The sequence below is a fragment of the Chiloscyllium plagiosum genome, unplaced genomic scaffold, assembly GCF_037043375.1.
Source record: "Chiloscyllium plagiosum isolate Xiang-an unplaced genomic scaffold, Cpla_swu_hap1 HiC_scaffold_42, whole genome shotgun sequence".
In the NCBI taxonomy this organism is placed as follows: domain Eukaryota; kingdom Metazoa; phylum Chordata; class Chondrichthyes; order Orectolobiformes; family Hemiscylliidae; genus Chiloscyllium; species Chiloscyllium plagiosum.
Genome location: NW_028270180.1, coordinates 34,668,149 through 34,691,891, shown reverse-complemented (window position 1 = coordinate 34,691,891; position 23,743 = coordinate 34,668,149).

Here is a 23,743-nt window from a genome sequence, read left to right as displayed (position 1 = left end):
GCAGCACCAGTCCAGTCTACCTGGTTCTGAGCACACTTGCAGTGCATGTCCAATCTCCCAAAGGCAGGGCACAATCACAGCACTGGTCCATTTCCCTCCTGCCTGACACAATCGCAGCAAAAGACCAGTCTCCCTTTTGCCTGGCACAGTCGCAGCACCAGTCCAGTCTCCCTAACGAATCGCACAATCGCAGCACCTGTCCAGTCTCCCTTGAGCCTGGCACAATCACAGCAGTTGTCCAGTCTCCCTTCTGCCGGGCAGGCATGAGGGAGACTGTACTATTGCTGCGGTTTTGCTATACGTTAGGGAAACTGGACCACTGCTGTGATTGTGCTTGGCACAAGGTAGACTAGACTGGTGCTGCGATTGTGCCAGGCAGAAAGGACATTGGTGCGTTCCTGTGATTGTGCCAGACGTTAGGGTGACTGGATCGCTGCTGTGATTGTGCCAGGTATTAGGGAGACTCGATGGCTGCTGAGATAGTGCCAGGCACAAGGGAGACTGGACCGCTGCTGTGATTGTGCCAGGTACAGGGGAGACTAGAATGGTGCTGCGATTGCGCCGTGCACTCGGTAGACTGGACCATTGTTGGTGCCATGCGTTAGGGAGACAGGACCGTTGATGTGATTGTGACACAGAGAAAGGAGACTGGACAAGCTCTGCGATTGTGCCCGGCATCAGTGAGACTGGACCGTTGATGTGAAAGTACCAGGCACAAGGGAGACTCGACCAGTGGTTCGATTATGCCATACTTTAGGGAGACTGAACCGTTACTGCGAATGTGATAGTCACAGAGGAGACTGGACCGTTGCTGCGATTGTACCAGGCACAAGGGCGACTGGACCGGTGCTACAATTATTTCATATGTTAGGGAAACAGGACCGGTGATGCAACTTTGCCAGGCACGAGGGAGACTGCGATTGTGTCATATGTTAGAGAGACTGGACCGCTCCTGCGATTGTGTCAGCCGTCAAGTACACTGGACTGATTCTGCAATTGCACCAGACACAAGAGACGCTGGACAAATGCTGCGATTGTGCGAGTGACAAGGGAGACTAGACCAGTTCTGTGATTGTGTCTGGCAGTTTTGAGACTGTAATAGTGCTGCGATTGTGCTTGACACAAGGTAGACTGGACTGGTGCTGCGATTGTGCCAGGCACAAGGGAGACTGGACTGGTTCTGCGATTTTGCTAGACACTGGGGAGACTAGACCATTCCTGCAATTTTCCCATTCGTTGAGGACACTGTACTGGTGCTGTGATTATGCCATACGTTAGGCAGACCGGACTGGTAACGCAATGGCGTCAGGCACAAGGGAGACTGGACATTGAATGGACATCAAAAGCGCTACTCATTGTATTAGTACTTGCAGTCTGCTCATTGAATGAATGAATGCGGTTGAATTCACTAAATAAATGAGTTAAGTTTGTTTCATTGAATCAACGAATTACGTTTGATTCTCTGAATCATTGATTGAAGTTTGATTCAATGAACGAATGAATGGAGTTGTATTCACTAAAAAAATGAGTTAAGTTTGTTTCAATGAAATATTGAACACTGCTTGATTCATTCTAACAAAGATTGAAGTTTTTTTCAATGACTGAATGATTGCAGCTTGTTTCATTGAATGATAGAATAGAGCTCGAGTCATTGACTAAATGAGAGAAGCTCTGCACATTGAATTTATAGGTACAGTCTGTTTCATTGCATGAATGCATGCAGTTTGTTTCATTGAATGATTAACGCTTTGCGCTCGAGACATTGATTAAGTGAGAGAAGCTTGGCTCATTAAATTAAGAGGTTTTGTCTGTTTCATAGAATGAATGAGTGCAGTTGGACTCACTAAAGAAGTGAATGCCGTTTGTTTCACTGAATGAACGGCAAACGCTCTACGCATTGGATTGGCACATGCAGTATGTTTCATTGATTGAATGAGTGCAGTTTGAATCATTGAATGAATGAATGCAGTTAAATTCACTAAATTAATCAATTAAGTATGTTTCATTGAATCAATGAATTGCGTTTGATTCTTTGAATCAATGATTGAAGTTTGATTCCATGAATGTATGAAAGAGCTGAATTATCTAAATAACTGATTTAAGTCTATTTCATTGAATTAATAAATAACGTTTGATTCATTCTAACAAAGATTGATGTTTGTTTCAATGATTGAAGGATAAATGCGAGAAGCTCTGGTCATGGAATTAACAGGTGCAGTCTATTTCATTGAATGAATGTGTGCAGTTTGATTCACTTAAGATGTGAGCGCAGTTTGTTTCACTGAATGAACGGCAAACGTGCTACTCATTGGATTAGCACATGCAGTCTGTTTCATTGAATGAATAAATGCAGTTGAATTCACTAAATAAATCAGGTAAGTTTGTTTCATTGAATCAATGAATTACATTTGATGCTTTGAATCATTGATTGGGATTTGATTCAATGAATGAATGAATGGAGTTGTAGTCATTAAATAAATGAGTTAAGTATGTTTCATTGAATTAATGAATACCGTTTGATTCGTTCAAACAAAGAATGAAGTTTGTTTCAATGATTGAATGAATGCAGTTTGTTTCGTTGAATGAAAGAATTGAGCTTGAGTCATTGATTAAATGAGAGAAGCTTTGCTCATTGATTTTATAGGTACAGTGTGTTTCATTGAATGAATGAATTACGATTGATTCTTTCATTCAATGACTTAAGTTAGATTCAATGAATTAATGGAGTTGTATTCACTGAATAAGTGAATTCGGTTTGTTTCAATGAACGATTGGGTCTAAATTGTTTCACTGAATGAAAGCTTTGATCTCGAGACATTGATTAAATGAGAGATGCTCAGCGCATTGAATTAATGGGTAGAGTCTGTTTCATTGGATGAATGCATGCAATTTGTTTCAGTGAATGATTGCTTGCCGATTGTTTCATTAGATGAAAGTTTTGAGCTCGAGACATTGACTAAATTAGAGAAGCTCGGCTCATTGAATTAATCGGTGCAGTCTGTTTCATTGTATGCATGTGCGCAGTTGGACTCACTAAAGATGTGAGTGCAGTTTGTTACATTGAATGAAAGTCAAAGGTTCTCCTAATTGGAATAGCACGTGCAGTATGTTTCATTGAATGATTGAGTGCAGTTTGATTCAATAAATGAATGAATGCAGTTAATTTCAATATATAAATCAGTTAAGTTTGTTTCATTGAATAAATGTGTGCATTTGATTCTTTTTATAAGTGACTGAAGTTTGATTCCATGAATGAACGAAAGAGCTGATTACCTAAATAAATGATTTAAGTCTATTTCATTGAAGTAATGAATAACGTTTGATTCATTCTAACAAAGATTGAAATTTGTTTCAATGACTGTAGGAATGTAGTTTGTCTCATTGAATGAAAGCATTGAGCTTATGTCATTGAATAATTGAGTGAAGCTCTTCTCTTTAAATTAACAGTTGCAGTCCGTTTCATTGAATGAATGTGTCCAGTTGGATTCACTAAAGAAGTGAGTACAGTTTGTTTCATTGAATCAATGAATTACGTTTGATTCTTTCAGTCAATGATTGAAGTTAGATTCAATGAATTAATGGAGTTGTATTCACTGAATAAGTGAATTCGGTTTGTTTCATTGAATTAATGAATAACGGTTGATTCAATCAAACAAAAATCGAAGTTTTTTTTAAAAGCTTGAAGGAATGCAGTTTGTTTTCTTGAATGGCACGAGCATTGAGCTCGAGCCCTTGATTAAATGAGAGAAGGTCTGCTCATTGAATTATTAGGTTTCATAGAATGCAATTTGATTCAATGAATCATTGCTTTCAGGTTGTTGCATTGGATGAAAGCTTTGAGCTCGAGACATTAATTAAATGAGAGAAACTCGGCTATTTGTAATACACCGAGCCTGTTTCAGTGTATGCATTTGCGCAGTTGGACTCACGAAAGAAGTGAGTGCAGTTTGTTTCATTGAATGAACGTCAAACGCTCTCCTTATTGGATTAGCATGTACAGTCCGTTTCATTGAATGAAGGAATGCAGTTGAATTCACTAAATAAACCAGGAACGTTTGTTTCTTTGAATCAATGAATTACGTTTGATTCTTTGAATCATTGCTGGAAGTTTGATTCAATGAATGAATTAATGAGTTGTACTTACTAAATAAATGAGTTAAGTTTGTTTCATTAAATTAAAGTATACTCTTTGATTCATTCAAACAAAGATTGAAGTTTGTTTCAATGATTGAATGAATGCAGTTTGGTTCATTGAATGAAAGAATTGAGCTTGAGGCATTGATTAAATGAGAGAATCTCCCTTCATTGAATTAATGGGTACAGTCTGTTTCATTGAATGAATGCAACAGTTTGTTTCAATGAATGATTGCTTGCAGATTGTTTCCTTGGATGAAAGCTTTGAGAGAAGCTCGGCTCATTGAATTAACAAGTGCAGTCTGTTTCATTGAATGAATGTGTGCAGTTTGATTTACTAACAAAGTGAGCGCAGTTTGTTTCATTGAATTAATGTATGCCATTTGACTCATTCAAACAAAGATTGAAGTTTGTTTCAAAGATTGAATGAAAACAGTTTGTTTCATGAATGAATGAGTGTATTTTGATTCATTGAATGAATGAATGCAGTTGCGTTCACTAATTAAATCAGTTATGTTTGTTTCATTGATTCAATGAATTGCGTTTGATTCTTTGAAGTTTGATTCCATGAATGACTGAATGCAGTTGAATTCAGTACATAAACGTTTGTTACATTGAATTAATGTATACCGTTTGATTCATTCAAACAAGGATTGAAGTTTGTTTCAATGAATGATTGATTGCTTTCAAATTGTTTCATTGGTTGAAAGAGATGCTCGGCTCATAGAATTAACAGGTGCAGTCAGTTTCAGTGTATGCATGTGTGCAGTTGGACTCACTAAAGAAGTGAGTACAGTTTGTTTCATTGAATTAATGTGTACCGTTTGATTCATTCAAACAAAGATTGAAGTTTGTTTCAATGATTGAATGAATGTTTCATTGAATGAAAGAATTGAACTCTAGTCATTGACTAAATGAGAGAAGCTCTGTTCATTCAATTAATGGTTACAGTCTGTCTCATTGAATGCATGCAACAGTTCGTTTCCATGAATGATTGCTTGCAGATTGTTTCTTTGGATGAAAGCTTTGAGCTCGAGACATTGATTAAATGAGAAGCTCGACTCATTGAATTAACAAGTGCAGTCTTTTTCATTGAATAAATGTGTGCAGTTTGATTTACTAAAGAAATGAGTGCAGTTTGTTTCATTGAATTAATGTATGCCGTTTGATTCATTCAAACAAAGATTGAAGTTTGTTTCAATGATTAAATGAAAACAGTTTGTTTCATGAATGAATGAGTGTACTTTGATTCATTGAATGAATGAATGCAGTTAAATTCACTACATAATGTTTATTTCATTGATTCAATGAATTGCGTTTGATTCTTTGAATCAGTGTTTGAAGTTTGATTCCATGAATGAATAAAGAGCTGAATTCACTAAATAACTGATTTAAATCTGTTACATTGAATTAATGAATAACCTTTGAGTCATTCTAACAAAGATTGAAGCTTGTTTAAATGATTGAATGAAGGCAGTTTGTTTCATTGATTGAAAGCATTGAGCTCGAGTAATTGATTAAATGAGAGAAGCTCTGCTCATTGAATTTATAGGTACAGTCTGTTCCATTGAATGAATGCAAGCTGTTTGTTTCAATGAATGATTGCTAGCAGATTGTTTCATTGGATGAAAGCTTTGAGCTCGAGACATTGATTAAATGAGAGAAGCTCGGCACATTGAATTAACAGGTGCAGTGTGTTTCATTGAATGAATGTGTGTAGTTTGATTCACTTAAGTAGTGAGTGCAGCTGGTTTCATTGAATGAACGGCAAATGCGCTACTCATTGGATTAGCACTTGCAGTCTGTTTCATTGAATGAAATAATGCAGTTGAATTCACGAAATAAATCAGTTAAGTTTGTTTCATTGAATTAATGAATAACGTTAGATTCATTCGAACAAAGATTGAGGTTTGTTTCAATGATTGAATGAAGGCTGTTTGTTTCTTTGAAAGAAAAAAATTGAGCACGAGACATTGATTAAATGAGAGAAGCTCTGCTCGTTGAATTTTTAGGTACAGTCTGTTTCATTAAATGAATGCATGCAATTTGTTTCTATGAATGATTGCTTGAATATTGTTTCATTGGATGAAAGCTTTGAGCTCGAGACATTGATGAAATGAGAGTAGCTCGGCTCATTGAATTAACAGGTTTCATTGAATGAATGTGTGCAGTTGGACTCACTGAAGAAGTGAGTGCAGTTTGTTTCATTGAATGAATGTATGCCGTTTGATTCATTCAAACAAAGATTGAAGTTTGTTTCAATGATTGAATGAATGCAGTCTGTTTCATTGAATGAAAGAATTGAGCTCTAGTCATTGATTAAATGAGAGAAGCTCTGTTCATTCAATTAATGGTTACAGTCTGTCTCATTGAATGCATGCAACATTTTGTTTCCATGAATGATTGCTTGCAGATTGTTTCTTTGGATGAAAGCTTTGAGCTCGAGACATTGATTAAATGAGAGAAGCTCGACTCATTGAATTAACAAGTGCAGTCTTTTTCATTGAATAAATGTATGCAGTTTGATGTACTAAAGAAATGAGTGCAGTTTGTTTCATTGAATTAATGTATGCCGTTTGATTCATTCAAACAAAGATTGAAGTTTGTTTCAATGATTAAATGAAAACAGTTTGTATCATGAATGAATGAGTGTACTTTGATTCATTGAATGAATGAATGCAGTTAAATTCACTACATAATGTTTATTTCATTGATTCAATGAATTGCGTTTGATTCTTTGAATCAGTGTTTGAAGTTTGATTCCATGAATGAATAAAGAGCTGAATTCACTAAATAACTGATTTAAATCTGTTACATTGACTTAATGAATAACCTTTGAGTCATTCGAACAAAGATTGAAGCTTGTTTCAATGATTGAATGAAGGCAGTTTGTTTCATTGATTTAAAGCATTGAGCTCGAGTAATTGATTAAATGAGAGAAGCTCTGCTCATTGAATTTATAGGTACAGTCTGTTCCATTGAATGAATGCAAGCTGTTTGTTTCAATGAATGATTGCTAGCAGATTGTTTCATTGGATGAAAGCTTTGAGCTCGCGACATTGATTAAATGAGAGAAGCTCGGCACATTGAATTAACAGGTGCAGTGTGTTTCATTGAATGAATGTGTGTAGTTTGATTCACTTAAGTAGTGAGTGCAGCTGGTTTCATTGAATGAACGGCAAATGCGCTACTCATTGGATTAGCACTTGCAGTCTGTTTCATTGAATGAAATAATGCAGTTGAATTCTCGAAATAAATCAGTTAAGTTTGTTTCATTGAATTAATGAAATACGTTTGATTCTTTGAATCATTGATTGAAGTTTGATTCAATGAATGAAAGAATGGAGTTGCATTCACGAAATAAATGAGTTAAGTTTATTTCATTGAATTAATGAATAACGTTAGATTCATTCGAACAAAGATTGAAGTTTGTTTCAATGATTGAATGAAGGCTGTTTGTTTCTTTGAAAGAAACAAATTGAGCACGAGACATTAATTCATTCATTGAATCAAACATCAATCAATGATTCAAAGAATCAAACGTAATTCATTGATTCAATGAAACGGACGGTGCGTGCTAAGTCAATGAGTAAAGCGTTTGCCGTTCATTCAATGAAACAAGCTGCACTCACTTCTTCAGTGAGCCCAACTGCACACATGCATACACTGAAACTGACTGCACCTGTTAATTCTATGAGCCGAGCATCTCTTTCAAACAATGAAACAATTTGAAAGCAATCATTCATTGAAACAAACTTCAATCCTTGTTTGAATGAATCAAACGGTATACATTAATTCAATGTAACAAACTTTTATGTACTGAATTCAACTGCATTCAGTCATTCATGGAATCAAACTTCAAAGAATCAAACGCAATTCATTGAATCAATGAAACAAACATAACTGATTTAATTAGTGAACGCAACTGCATTCATTCATTCAATGAATCAAAATACACTCATTCATTCATGAAACAAACTGTTTTCATTCAATCTTTGAAACAAACTTCAATCTTTGTTTGAATGAGTCAAATGGCATACATTAATTCAATGAAACAAACTGCGCTCACTTTGTTAGTAAATCAAACTGCACACATTCATTCAATGAAACAGACTGCACTTGTTAATTCAATGAGCCGAGCTTCTCTCAAAGCTTTCATCCAAGGAAACAATCTGCAAGAATCATTCATTGAATCAAACAGCTTGCATTCATTCAATGGAAGAGACTGTACCTATAAATTCAATGAAGGGAGATTCTCTCATTTAATCAATGACTCGAGCTCAATTCTTACATTCAATGAAACAAACTCCAATCTTTGTTTGAATGAATCAAAAGGTATACATTAATTCAATGAAACAAACTTAACTCATTTATTTAGTGAATACAACTCATTAATTCATTCATTGAATCAAACATCAATCAATGATTCAAAGAATCAAACGTAATTCATTGATTCAATGAAACGGACTGTGCGTGCTAATTCAATGAGTAAAGCGTTTGCCGTTCATTCAATGAAACAAGCTGCACTCACTTCTTCAGTGAGCCCAACTGCACACATGCATACACTGAAACAGACTGCACCTGTTAATTCAATGAGCCGAGCTTCTCTCATTTAATTAATGTCTCGAGCTCAATGCTTTCATCCAATCAAATAATCTGCAAGCAATCATTCATTGTACCAAACTGCATACATTCATTCAATGAAACAGACTGCACCTATTAATTCAATGAGCACAGCTTCTCTCACTTAATCAATGGCTCGAGCTCAATGCATTCATTCAAGGAAAAAATTGCATTCAATCAAGCTTTGAAAATAACTTCGATTTTTGTTTGGTTGAATCAAGCAACATTCATTAATTAAAAGGAACAAACTCAACTTATTTATTTAGTGAATAAAACTCCATTCATTCATTGAATCAAACTTCAATCATTGACTGAATGAATCAAATGTTATTCATTAATTCAATGAAACAAACTCACTTCTCAATTGACTCAAACTGAACACATTCATTCAATGAAACACATTGCACCTGTTAATTCAATGACCCGAGCTTCTCTCATTTAATCAATGTCTCGAGCTCAAAGCTTTCATCCAATGAAACAATATTCAAGCAATCATTCATAGAAATAAATTGCATGCATTCATTTAATGAAACAGAATGTACCTAAAAATTCAATGAGCAGAGCTTCTCTCATTTAATCAATGTCTCGTGCTCAATTTGTTTCTTTCAAAGAAACAAACAGCCTTCATTCAATCATTGAAACAAACTTCAATCTTTGTTCGAATGAATCTAACGTTATTCATTAATTCAATGAAACAAAATTAACTCATTTATTTCGTGAATGCAACTCCATTCATTCATTCATTGAATCAAACTTCAATCAATGATTCAAAGAATCAAACGTAATTCATTAATTCAATGAAACAAACTGCACTCATTTCTTTCGTAAATCAAACTGCACACATTTATTCAATGAAAAAGACTGCACTTGTTAATTCAATGAGTCGAGCTACTCTCATTTAATCAATGTCTCGAGCTCAAAGCTTTCATCCAAAGAAACAATCTGCAAGCAATCATTCATGGAAACGAAACTGTTGCATGCATTCAATGAGACAGACTGTAACCATTAATTGAATGAACCGAGCTACTCTCATTTCATCAATGTCTCGAGCTCAAAGCTTTCATCCAATGAAACAATATTCAAGCAATCATTCAAAGAAACAAATTGCATGCATTCATTTAATGAAACAGACTGTACCTAAAAATTCAATGAGCAGAGCTTCTCTCATTTAATCAATGTCTCGTGCTCAATTTGTTTCTTTCAAAGAAACAAACAGCCTTCATTCAATCATTGTAACAAACTTCAATCTTTGTTCGAATGAATCTAACGTTATTCATTAATTCAATGAAACAAATTTAACTCATTTATTTCGTGAATGCAACTCCATTCTTTCATTCATTGAATCAAACTTCAATCAATGATTCAAAGAATCAAACGTATTTCATTAATTCAATGAAACAAACTTAACAGATTTATTTCGAGAAATCAACTGCATTATTTCATTCAATGAAACAGACTGCAAGTGCTAATCCAATGAATAGCGCATTTGCCGTTCATTCAATGAAAACCAGCTGCACTCACTTCTTAAGTGAATCAAACTACACACATTCATTCAATGAAACACACTGCACCTGTTAATTCAATGTGCCGAGCTTCTCTCATTTAATCAATGTCTCGAGCTCAAAGCTTTCATCCAATGAAACAATCTGCTCGCAATCATTCATTGAAACAAACAGCTTGCATTCATTCAATGGAACAGACTGTACCTATAAATTCAATGAGCAGAGCTTCTCTCATTTAATCAATTACTCGAACTCAATGCTTTCAATCAATGAAACAAACTGCCTTCATTCAATCATTGAAACCAGCTTCAATCTTTGTTAGAATGACTCAAAGGTTATTCATTAATTCAATGTAACAGATTTAAATCAGTTATTAGTGAATTCAGCTCTTTATTCATTCATGGAATCAAACTTCAAACACTGATTCAAAGAATCAAACGCAATTCATTGAATCAATGAAATAAACATTATGTAGTGAATTTAACTGCATTCATTCATTCAATGAATCAAAGTACACTCATTCATTCATGAAACAAACTGTTTTTATTTAATCATTGAAACAAACTTCAATCTTTGTTTGAATGAATCAAACGGCATACATTAATTCAATGAAACAAACTGCACTCATTTCTTTAGTAAATCAAACTGCACACATTTATTCAATGAAAAAGACTGCACTTGTTAATTCAATGAGTCGAGCTTCTCTCATTTAATCAATGTCTCGAGCTCAAAGCTTTCATCCAAAGAAACAATCTGCAAGCAATCATTCATGGAAACAAACTGTTGCATTCATTCAATGAGACAGACTGTAACCATTAATTGAATGAACAGAGCTTCTCTCATTTAATCAATGACTAGAGTTCAATTCTTTCATTCAATGAAACATTCATTCAATCATTGAAACAAACTTCAATCTTTGTTTGAATGAATCAAACGGTACACATTAATTCAATGAAACATACTGTACTCACTTCTTTAGTGAGTCCAACTGCACACATGCATACACTGAAACTGACTGCACCTGTTAATTCTATGAGCCGAGCATCTCTTTCAACCAATGAAACAATTTGAAAGCAATCAATCATTCATTGAAACAAACTTCAATCCTTGTTTGAATGAATCAAACGGTATACATTAATTCAATGTAACAAACGTTTATGTACTGAATTCAACTGCATTCAGTCATTCATGGAATCAAACTTCAAAGAATCAAACGCAATTCATTGAATCAATGAAACAAACATAACTGATTTAATTAGTGAACGCAACTGCATTCATTCATTCAATGAATCAAAATACACTCATTCATTCATGAAACAAACTGTTTTCATTCAATCTTTGAAACAAACTTCAATCTTTGTTTGAATGAGTCAAATGGCATACATTAATTCAATGAAACAAACTGCGCTCACTTTGTTAGTAAATCAAACTGCACACATTCATTCAATGAAACAGACTGCACTTGTTAATTCAATGAGCCGAGCTTCTCTCAAAGCTTTCATCCAAGGAAACAATCTGCAAGCAATCATTCATTGAAACAAACTGTTGCATTCATTCAATGAAACAGACTGTACCCATTAATACAATGAAGGAAGATTCTCTCATTTAATCAATGACTCGAGCTCAATTCTTACATTCAATTAAACAAGCTCCAATCTTTGTTTAAATGAATCAAAAGGTATACATTAATTCAATGAAACAAACTTAACTCATTTATTTAGTGAATACAACTCATTAATTCATTCATTGAATCAAACATCAATCAATGATTCAAAGAATCAAACGTAATTCATTGATTCAATGAAACGGACTGTGCGTGCTAATTCAATGAGTAAAGCGTTTGCCGTTCATTCAATGAAACAAGCTGCACTCACTTGCCCAACTGCACACATGCATACACTGAAACAGACTGCACCTGTTAATTCAATGAGCCGAGCTTCTCTCATTTAATTAATGTCTCGAGCTCAATGCTTTCGTCCAATCAAATAATCTGCAAGCAATCATTCATTGAACCAAACTGCATTGAATACATTCATTCAATGAAACAGCCTGCACCTATTAATTCAATGAACAAAGCTTCTCTCATTTAATCAATGGCTCGAGCTCAATGCATTCATTCAAGGAAAAAATTGCATTCAATCAAGCTTTGAAAATAACTTCGATTTTTGTTTGATTGAATCAAGCAATATTCATTAATTAAAAGGAACAAACTCAACTTATTTATTTAGTGAATAAAACTCCATTCATTCATTGAATCAAACTTCAATCATTGACTGAATGAATCAAATGTTATTCATTAATTCAATGAAACAAACTCACTTCTCAATTGACTCAAACTGAACACATTCATTCAATGAAACACATTGCACCTGTTAATTCAATGACCCGAGCTTCTCTCATTTAATCAATGTCTCGAGCTCAAAGCTTCCATCCAATGAAACAATCTGCAAGCATTCATTCATTGAAACAAATTTCAAATTCAATGAGCAGAGCTTCTCTCATTTATTCAAAGAATCAAACGCAATTTATTTAATCAATGAAATAAAATTAACTGATTTATTTATTGAAATTAACTGCATTCATTTATTCAATGAATCAAAGTGGACTCATTCATTCAATGAAACAAACTGCATTCATTCAATCATTGAAATAAATTTCAATCTTTGATTGAATGAATCAAACGGCATACATTCATTCAATGAAACAAACTGCACTCACTTCTTTAGTGAGTTCAACTGCACACATTCATTCAATGAAACAGACTACACCTGTTAATTCAATGAGCCGAGCTACTCTCATTTCATCAATGTCTCGAGCTCAAAGCTTTCATCCAATGAAACAATATTCAAGCAATCATTCATAGAAACAAATTGCATGCATTCATTTAATGAAACAGACTGTACCTAAAAATTCAATGAGCAGAGCTTCTCTCATTTAATCAATGTCTCGTGCTCAATTTGTTTCTTTCAAAGAAACAAACAGCCTTCATTCAATCATTGAAACAAATTTCAATCTTTGTTCGAATGAATCTAACGTTATTCATTAATTCAATGAAACAAACTTAACTCATTTATTTCGTGAATGCAACTCCATTCTTTCATTCATTGAATCAAACTTCAATCAATGATTCAAAGTATCAAACGTATTTCATTAATTCAATGAAACAAACTTAACAGATTTATTTCGAGAAATCAACTGCATTATTTCATTCAATGAAACAGACTGCAAGTGCTAATCCAATGAGTAGCGCATTTGCCGTTCATTCAATGAAACCACTTCTTCTGCACTCACTTCTTAAGTGAATCAAACTACACACATTCATTCAATGAAACACACTGCACCTGTTAATTCAATGTGCCGAGCTTCTCTCATTTAATCAATGTCTCGAGCTCAAAGCTTTCATCCAATGAAACAATCTGCTAGCAATCATTCATTGAAACAAACAGCTTGCATTCATTCAATGGAACAGACTGTACCTATAAATTCAATGAGCAGAGCTTCTCTCATTTAATCAATTACTCGAACTCAATGCTTAAAATCAATGAAACAAACTGCCTTCATTCAATCATTGAAACCAGCTTCAATCTTTGTTAGAATGACTCAAAGGTTATTCATTAATTCAATGTGACAGATTTAAATCAGTTATTTAGTGAATTCAGCTCTTTATTCATTCATGGAATCAAACTTCAAACACTGATTCAAAGAATCAAACGCAATTCATTGAATCAATGAAATAAACATTATGTAGTGAATTTAACTGCATTCATTCATTCAATGAATCAAAGTACACTCATTCATTCATGAAACAAACTGTTTTCATTTAATCATTGAAACAAACTTCAATCTTTGTTTGAATGAATCAAACGGCATACATTAATTCCATGAAACAAACTGCACTCATTTCTTTAGTAAATCAAACTGCACACATTTATTCAATGAAAAAGACTGCACTTGTTAATTCAATGAGTCGAGCTTCTCTCATTTAATCAATGTCTCGAGCTCAAAGCTTTCATCCAAAGAAACAATCTGCAAGCAATCATTCATGGAAACAAACTGTTGCATTCATTCAATGAGACAGACTGTAACCATTAATTGAATGAACAGAGCTTCTCTCATTTAATCAATGACTAGAGTTCAATTCTTTCATTCAATGAAACAATCATTCAATCATTGAAACAAACTGCAATCTTTGTTTGAATGAATCAAACGGTACACATTAATTGAATGAAACAAACTGTACTCACTTCTTTAGTGAGTCCAACTGCACACATGCATACACTGAAACTGACTGCACCTGTTAATTCTATGAGCCGAGCATCTCTTTCAACCAATGAAACAATTTGAAAGCAATCAATCATTCATTGAAACAAACTTCAATCCTTGTTTGAATGAATCAAACGGTATACATTAATTCAATGTAACAAACGTTTATGTCCTGAATTCAACTGCATTCAGTCATTCATGGAATCAAACTTCAAAGAATCAAACGCAATTCATTGAATCAATGAAACAAACATAACTGATTTAATTAGTGAACGCAACTGCATTCATTCATTCAATGAATCAAAATACACTCATTCATTCATGAAACAAACTGTTTTCATTCAATCTTTGAAACAAACTTCAATCTTTGTTTGAATGAGTCAAATGGCATACATTAATTCAATGAAACAAACTGCGCTCACTTTGTTAGTAAATCAAACTGCCCACATTCATTCAATGAAACAGACTGCACTTGTTAATTCAATGGGCCGAGCTTCTCTCAAAGCTTTCATCCAAGGAAACAATCTGCAAGCAATCATTCATTGAAACAAACTGTTGCATTCATTCAATGAAACAGACTGTACCCATTAATACAATGAAGGGAGATTCTCTCATTTAATCAATGACTCGAGCTCAATTCTTACATTCAATGAAACAAACTCCAATCTTTGTTTGAATGAATCAAAAGGTATACATTAATTCAATGAAACAAACTTAACTCATTTATTTAGTGAATACAACTCATTAATTCATTCATTGAATCAAACATCAATCAATGATTCAAAGAATCAAACGTAATTCATTGATTCAATGAAACGGACTGTGCGTGCTAATTCAATGAATAAAGCGTTTGCCGTTCATTCAATGAAACAAGCTGCACTCACTTGCCCAACTGCACACATGCATACACTGAAACAGACTGCACCTGTTAATTCAATGAGCCGAGCTTCTCTCATTTAATTAATGTCTCGAGCTCAATGCTTTCGTCCAATCAAATAATCTGCAAGCAATCATTCATTGAACCAAACTGCATTGAATACATTCATTCAATGAAACAGACTGCACCTATTAATTCAATGAGCAAAGCTTCTCTCATTTAATCAATGGCTCGAGCTCAATGCATTCATTCAAGGAAAAAATTGCATTCAATCAAGCTTTGAAAATAACTTCGATTTTTGTTTGATTGAATCAAGCAACATTCATTAATTAAAAGGAACAAACTCAACTTATTTATTTAGTGAATAAAACTCCATTCATTCATTGAATCAAACTTCAATCATTGACTGAATGAATCAAATGTTATTCATTAATTCAATGAAACAAACTCACTTCTCAATTGACTCAAACTGAACACATTCATTCAATGAAACACATTGCACCTGTTAATTCAATGACCCGAGCTTCTCTCATTTAATCAATGTCTCGAGCTCAAAGCTTCCATCCAATGAAACAATCTGCAAGCATTCATTCATTGAAACAAATTTCAAATTCAATGAGCAGAGCTTCTCTCATTTATTCAAAGAATCAAACGCAATTTATTTAATCAATGAAATAAAATTAACTGATTTATTTATTGAAATTAACTGCATTCAATTAAACAAACTCCAATCTTTGTTTGAATCAAATCAAAAGGTATACATTAATTCAATGAAACAAACTTAACTCATTTATTTAGTGAATACAACTCATTAATTCATTCATTGAATCAAACATCAATCAATGATTCAAAGAATCAAACGTAATTCATTGATTCAATGAAACGGACTGTGCGTGCTAATTCAATGAGTAAAGCGTTTGCCGTTCATTCAATGAAACAAGCTGCACTCACTTGCCCAACTGCACACATGCATACACTGAAACAGACTGCACCTGTTAATTCAATGAGCCGAGCTTCTCTCATTTAATTAATGTCTCGAGCTCAATGCTTTCGTCCAATCAAATAATCTGCAAGCAATCATTCATTGAACCAAACTGCATTGAATACATTCATTCAATGAAACAGCCTGCACCTATTAATTCAATGAACAAAGCTTCTCTCATTTAATCAATGGCTCGAGCTCAATGCATTCATTCAAGGAAAAAATTGCATTCAATCAAGCTTTGAAAATAACTTCGATTTTTGTTTGATTGAATCAAGCAACATTCATTAATTAAAAGGAACAAACTCAACTTATTTATTTAGTGAATAAAACTCCATTCATTCATTGAATCAAACTTCAATCATTGACTGAATGAATCAAATGTTATTCATTAATTCAATGAAACAAACTCACTTCTCAATTGACTCAAACTGAACACATTCATTCAATGAAACACATTGCACCTGTTAATTCAATGACCCGAGCTTCTCTCATTTAATCAATGTCTCGAGCTCAAAGCTTCCATCCAATGAAACAATCTGCAAGCATTCATTCATTGAAACAAATTTCAAATTCAATGAGCAGAGCTTCTCTCATTTATTCAAAGAATCAAACGCAATTTATTTAATCAATGAAATAAAATTAACTGATTTATTTATTGACATTAACTGCATTCATTTATTCAATGAATCAAAGTGGACTCATTCATTCAATGAAACAAACTGCATTCATTCAATCATTGAAATAAATTTCAATCTTTGATTGAATGAATCAAACGGCATACATTCATTCAATGAAACAAACTGCACTCACTTCTTTAGTGAGTTCAACTGCACACATTCATTCAATGAAACAGACTACACCTGTTAATTCAATGAGCCAAGCTACTCTCATTTCATCAATGTCTCGAGCTCAAAGCTTTCATCCAATGAAACAATATTCAAGCAATCATTCATAGAAACAAATTGCATGCATTCATTTAATGAAACAGACTGTACCTAAAAATTCAATGAGCAGAGCTTCTCTCATTTAATCAATGTCTCGTGCTCAATTTGTTTCTTTCAAAGAAACAAACAGCCTTCATTCAATCATTGAAACAAATTTCAATCTTTGTTCGAATGAATCTAACGTTATTCATTAATTCAATGAAACAAACTTAACTCATTTATTTCGTGAATGCAACTCCATTCTTTCATTCATTGAATCAAACTTCAATCAATGATTCAAAGTATCAAACGTATTTCATTAATTCAATGAAACAAACTTAACAGATTTATTTCGAGAAATCAACTGCATTATTTCATTCAATGAAACAGACTGCAAGTGCTAATCCAATGAGTAGCGCATTTGCCGTTCATTCAATGAAACCACTTCTTCTGCACTCACTTCTTAAGTGAATCAAACTACACACATTCATTCAATGAAACACACTGCACCTGTTAATTCAATGTGCCGAGCTTCTCTCATTTAATCAATGTCTCGAGCTCAAAGCTTTCATCCAATGAAACAATCTGCTAGCAATCATTCATTGAAACAAACAGCTTGCATTCATTCAATGGAACAGACTGTACCTATAAATTCAATGAGCAGAGCTTCTCTCATTTAATCAATTACACGAACTCAATGCTTAAAATCAATGAAACAAACTGCCTTCATTCAATCATTGAAACCAGCTTCAATCTTTGTTAGAATGACTCAAAGGTTATTCATTAATTCAATGTAACAGATTTAAATCAGTTATTTAGTGAATACAGCTCTTTATTCATTCATGGAATCAAACTTCAAACACTGATTCAAAGAATCAAACGCAATTCATTGAATCAATGAAATAAACATTATGTAGTGAATTTAACTGCATTCATTCATTCAATGAATCAAAGTACACTCATTCATTCATGAAACAAACTGTTTTCATTTAATCATTGAAACAAACTTCAATCTTTGTTTGAATGAATCAAACGGCATACATTAATTCCATGAAACAAACTGCACTCATTTCGTTAGTAAATCAAACTGCACACATTTATTCAATGAAAAAGACTGCACTTGTTAATTCAATGAGTCGAGCTTCTCTCATTTAATCAATGTCTCGAGCTCAAAGCTTTCATCCAAAGAAACAATCTGCAAGCAATCATTCATGGAAACAAACTGTTGCATTCATTCAATGAGACAGACTGTAACCATTAATTGAATGAACAGAGCTTCTCTCATTTAATCAATGACTAGAGTTCAATTCTTTCATTCAATGAAACATTCATTCAATCATTGAAACAAACTGCAATCTTTGTTTGAATGAATCAAACGGTACACATTAATTGAATGAAACAAACTGTACTCACTTCTTTAGTGAGTCCAACTGCACACATGCATACACTGAAACTGACTGCACCTGTTAATTCTATGAGCCGAGCATCTCTTTCAACCAATGAAACAATTTGAAAGCAATCAATCATTCATTGAAACAAACTTCAATCCTTGTTTGAATGAATCAAACGGTATACATTAATTCAATGTAACAAACGTTTATGTACTGAATTCAACTGCATTCAGTCATTCATGGAATCAAACTTCAAAGAATCAAACGCAATTCATTGAATCAATGAAACAAACATAACTGATTTAATTAGTGAACGCAACTGCATTCATTCATTCAATGAATCAAAATACACTCATTCATTCATGAAACAAACTGTTTTCATTCAATCTTTGAAACAAACTTCAATCTTTGTTTGAATGAGTCAAATGGCATACATTAATTCAATGAAACAAACTGCGCTCACTTTGTTAGTAAATCAAACTGCACACATTCATTCAATGAAACAGACTGCACTTGTTAATTCAATTAGCCGAGCTTCTCTCAAAGCTTTCATCCAAGGAAACAATCTGCAAGCAATCATTGATTGAAACAAACTGTTGCATTCATTCAATGAAACAGACTGTACCCATTAATACAATGAAGGGAGATTCTCTCATTTAATCAATGACTCGAGCTCAATTCTTACATTCAATTAAACAAACTCCAATCTTTGTTTGAATGAATCAAAAGGTATACATTAATTCAATGAAACAAACTTAACTCATTTATTTAGTGAATACAACTCATTAATTCATTCATTGAATCAAACATCAATCAATGATTCAAAGAATCAAACGTAATTCATTGATTCAATGAAACGGACTGTGCGTGCTAATTCAATGAGTAAAGCGTTTGCCGTTCATTCAATGAAACAAGCTGCACTCACTTGCCCAACTGCACACATGCATACACTGAAACAGACTGCACCTGTTAATTCAATGAGCCGAGCTTCTCTCATTTAATTAATGTCTCGAGCTCAATGCTTTCGTCCAATCAAATAATCTGCAAGCAATCATTCATTGAACCAAACTGCATTGAATACATTCATTCAATGAAACAGACTGCACCTATTAATTCAATGAGCAAAGCTTCTCTCATTTAATCAATGGCTCGAGCTCAATCCATTCATTCAAGGAAAAAATTGCATTCAATCAAGCTTTGAAAATAACTTCGATTTTTGTTTGATTGAATCAAGCAACATTCATTAATTAAAAGGAACAAACTCAACTTATTTATTTAGTGAATAAAACTCCATTCCTTCATTGAATCAAACTTCAATCATTGACTGAATGAATCAAATGTTATTCATTAATTCAATGAAACAAACTCACTTCTCAATTGACTCAAACTGAACACATTCATTCAATGAAACACATTGCACCTGTTAATTCAATGACCCGAGCTTCTCTCATTTAATCAATGTCTCGAGCTCAAAGCTTCCATCCAATGAAACAATCTGCAAGCATTCATTCATTGAAACAAATTTCAAATTCAATGAGCAGAGCTTCTCTCATTTATTCAAAGAATCAAACGCAATTTATTTAATCAATGAAATAAAATTAACTGATTTATTTATTGAAATTAACTGCATTCAATTAAACAAACTCCAATCTTTGTTTGAATCAAATCAAAAGGTATACATTAATTCAATGAAACAAACTTAACTCATTTATTTAGTGAATACAACTCATTAATTCATTCATTGAATCAAACATCAATCCATTCAATGAATCAAAGTGGACTCATTCATTCAATGAAACAAACTGCATTCATTCAATCATTGAAATAAATTTCAATCTTTGATTGAATGAATCAAACGGCATACATTCATTCAATGAAACAAACTGCACTCACTTCTTTAGTGAGTTCAACTGCACACATTCATTCAATGAAACAGACTACACCTGTTAATTCAATGAGCCGAGCTACTGTCATTTCATCAATGTCTCGAGCTCAAAGCTTTCATCCAATGAAACAATATTCAAGCAATCATTCATAGAAACAAATTGCATGCATTCATTTAATGAATTTATTAAATGAATGCATTTGTAACGTTATTCATAAATTCAATGAAACAAACTTAACTCATTTATTTCGTGAATGCAACTCCATTCTTTCATTCATTGAATCAAACTTCAATCAATGATTCAAATAATCAAACGTATTTCATTAATTCAATGAAACAAACTTAACTGATTTATTTCGAGAAATCAACTGCATTATTTCATTCAATGAAACAGACTGCAAGTGCTAATCCAATGAGAAGCGAATTTGCCGTTCATTCAATGAAACCAGCTGCACTCACTTCTTAAGTGAATCAAACTACACACATTCATTCAATGAAACACACTGCACCTGTTAATTCAATGTGCCGAGCTTCTCTCATTTAATCAATGTCTCGAGCTCAAAGCTTTCATCCAATGAAACAATCTGCTAGCAATCATTCATTGAAACAAACAGCTTGCATTCATTCAATGGAACAGACTGTACCTATAAATTCAATGAGCAGAGCTTCTCTCATTTAATCAATTACTCGAACTCAATGCTTAAAATCAATGAAACAAACTGCCTTCATTCAATCATTGAAACCAGCTTCAATCTTTGTTAGAATGACTCAAAGGTTATTCATTAATTCAATGTGACAGATTTAAATCAGTTATTTAGTGAATTCAGCTCTTTATTCATTCATGGAATCAAACTTCAAACACTGATTCAAAGAATCAAACGCAATTCATTGAATCAATGAAATAAACATTATGTAGTGAATTTAACTGCATTCATTCATTCAATGAATCAAAGTACACTCATTCATTCATGAAACAAACTGTTTTCATTTAATCATTGAAACAAACTTCAATCTTTGTTTGAATGAATCAAACGGCATACATTAATTCAATGAAACAAACTTAACTCATTTCTTTAGTAAATCAAACTGCACACATTTATTCAATGAAAAAGACTGCACTTGTTAATTCAATGAGTCGAGCTTCTCTCATTTAATCAATGTCTCGAGCTCAAAGCTTTCATCCAAAGAAACAATCTGCAAGCAATCATTCATGGAAACAAACTGTTGCATTCATTTAATGAGACAGACTGTAACCATTAATTGAATGAACAGAGCTTCTCTCATTTAATCAATGACTAGAGTTCAATTCATTCATTCAATGAAACATTCATTCAATCATTGAAACAAACTTCAATGAAACAAACTGCGCTCACTTTGTTAGTAAATCAAACTGCACACATTCATTCAATGAAACAGACTGCACCTATTAATTCAATGAGCAAAGCTTCTCTCATTTAATCAATGGCTCGAGCTCAATGCATTCATTCAAGGAAAAAATTGCATTCAATCAAGCTTTGAAAATAACTTCGATTTTTGTTTGATTGAATCAAGCAACATTCATTAATTAAAAGGAACAAACTCAACTTATTTATTTAGTGAATAAAACTCCATTCATTCATTGAATCAAACTTCAATCATTGACTGAATGAATCAAATGTTATTCATTAATTCAATGAAACAAACTCACTTCTCAATTGACTCAAACTGAACACATTCATTCAATGAAACACATTGCACCTGTTAATTCAATGACCCGAGCTTCTCTCATTTAATCAATGTCTCGAGCTCAAAGCTTCCATCCAATGAAACAATCTGCAAGCATTCATTCATTGAAACAAATTTCAAATTCAATGAGCAGAGCTTCTCTCATTTATTCAAAGAATCAAACGCAATTTATTTAATCAATGAAATAAAATTAACTGATTTATTTATTGAAATTAACTGCATTCAATTAAACAAACTCCAATCTTTGTTTGAATCAAATCAAAAGGTATACATTAATTCAATGAAACAAACTTAACTCATTTATTTAGTGAATACAACTCATTAATTCATTCATTGAATCAAACATCAATCCATTCAATGAATCAAAGTGGACTCATTCATTCAATGAAACAAACTGCATTCATTCAATCATTGAAATAAATTTCAATCTTTGATTGAATGAATCAAACGGCATACATTCATTCAATGAAACAAACTGCACTCACTTCTTTAGTGAGTTCAACTGCACACATTCATTCAATGAAACAGACTACACCTGTTAATTCAATGAGCCGAGCTACTGTCATTTCATCAATGTCTCGAGCTCAAAGCTTTCATCCAATGAAACAATATTCAAGCAATCATTCATAGAAACAAATTGCATGCATTCATTTAATGAATTTATTAAATGAATGCATTTGTAACGTTATTCATTAATTCAATGAAACAAACTTAACTCATTTATTTCGTGAATGCAACTCCATTCTTTCATTCATTGAATCAAACTTCAATCAATGATTCAAATAATCAAACGTAATTCATTAATTCAATGAAACAAACTTAACTGATTTATTTCGAGAAATCAACTGCATTATTTCATTCAATGAAACAGACTGCAAGTGCTAATCCAATGAGTAGCGAATTTGCCGTTCATTCAATGAAACCAGCTGCACTCACTTCTTAAGTGAATCAAACTACACACATTCATTCAATGAAACACACTGCACCTGTTAATTCAATGTGCCGAGCTTCTCTCATTTAATCAATGTCTCGAGCTCAAAGCTTTCATCCAATGAAACAATCTGCTAGCAATCATTCATTGAAACAAACAGCTTGCATTCATTCAATGGAACAGACTGTACCTATAAATTCAATGAGCAGAGCTTCTCTCATTTAATCAATTACTCGAACTCAATGCTTAAAATCAATGAAACAAACTGCCTTCATTCAATCATTGAAACCAGCTTCAATCTTTGTTAGAATGACTCAAAGGTTATTCATTAATTCAATGTGACAGATTTAAATCAGTTATTTAGTGAATTCAGCTCTTTATTCATTCATGGAATCAAACTTCAAACACTGATTCAAAGAATCAAACGCAATTCATTGAATCAATGAAATAAACATTATGTAGTGAATTTAACTGCATTCATTCATTCAATGAATCAAAGTACAC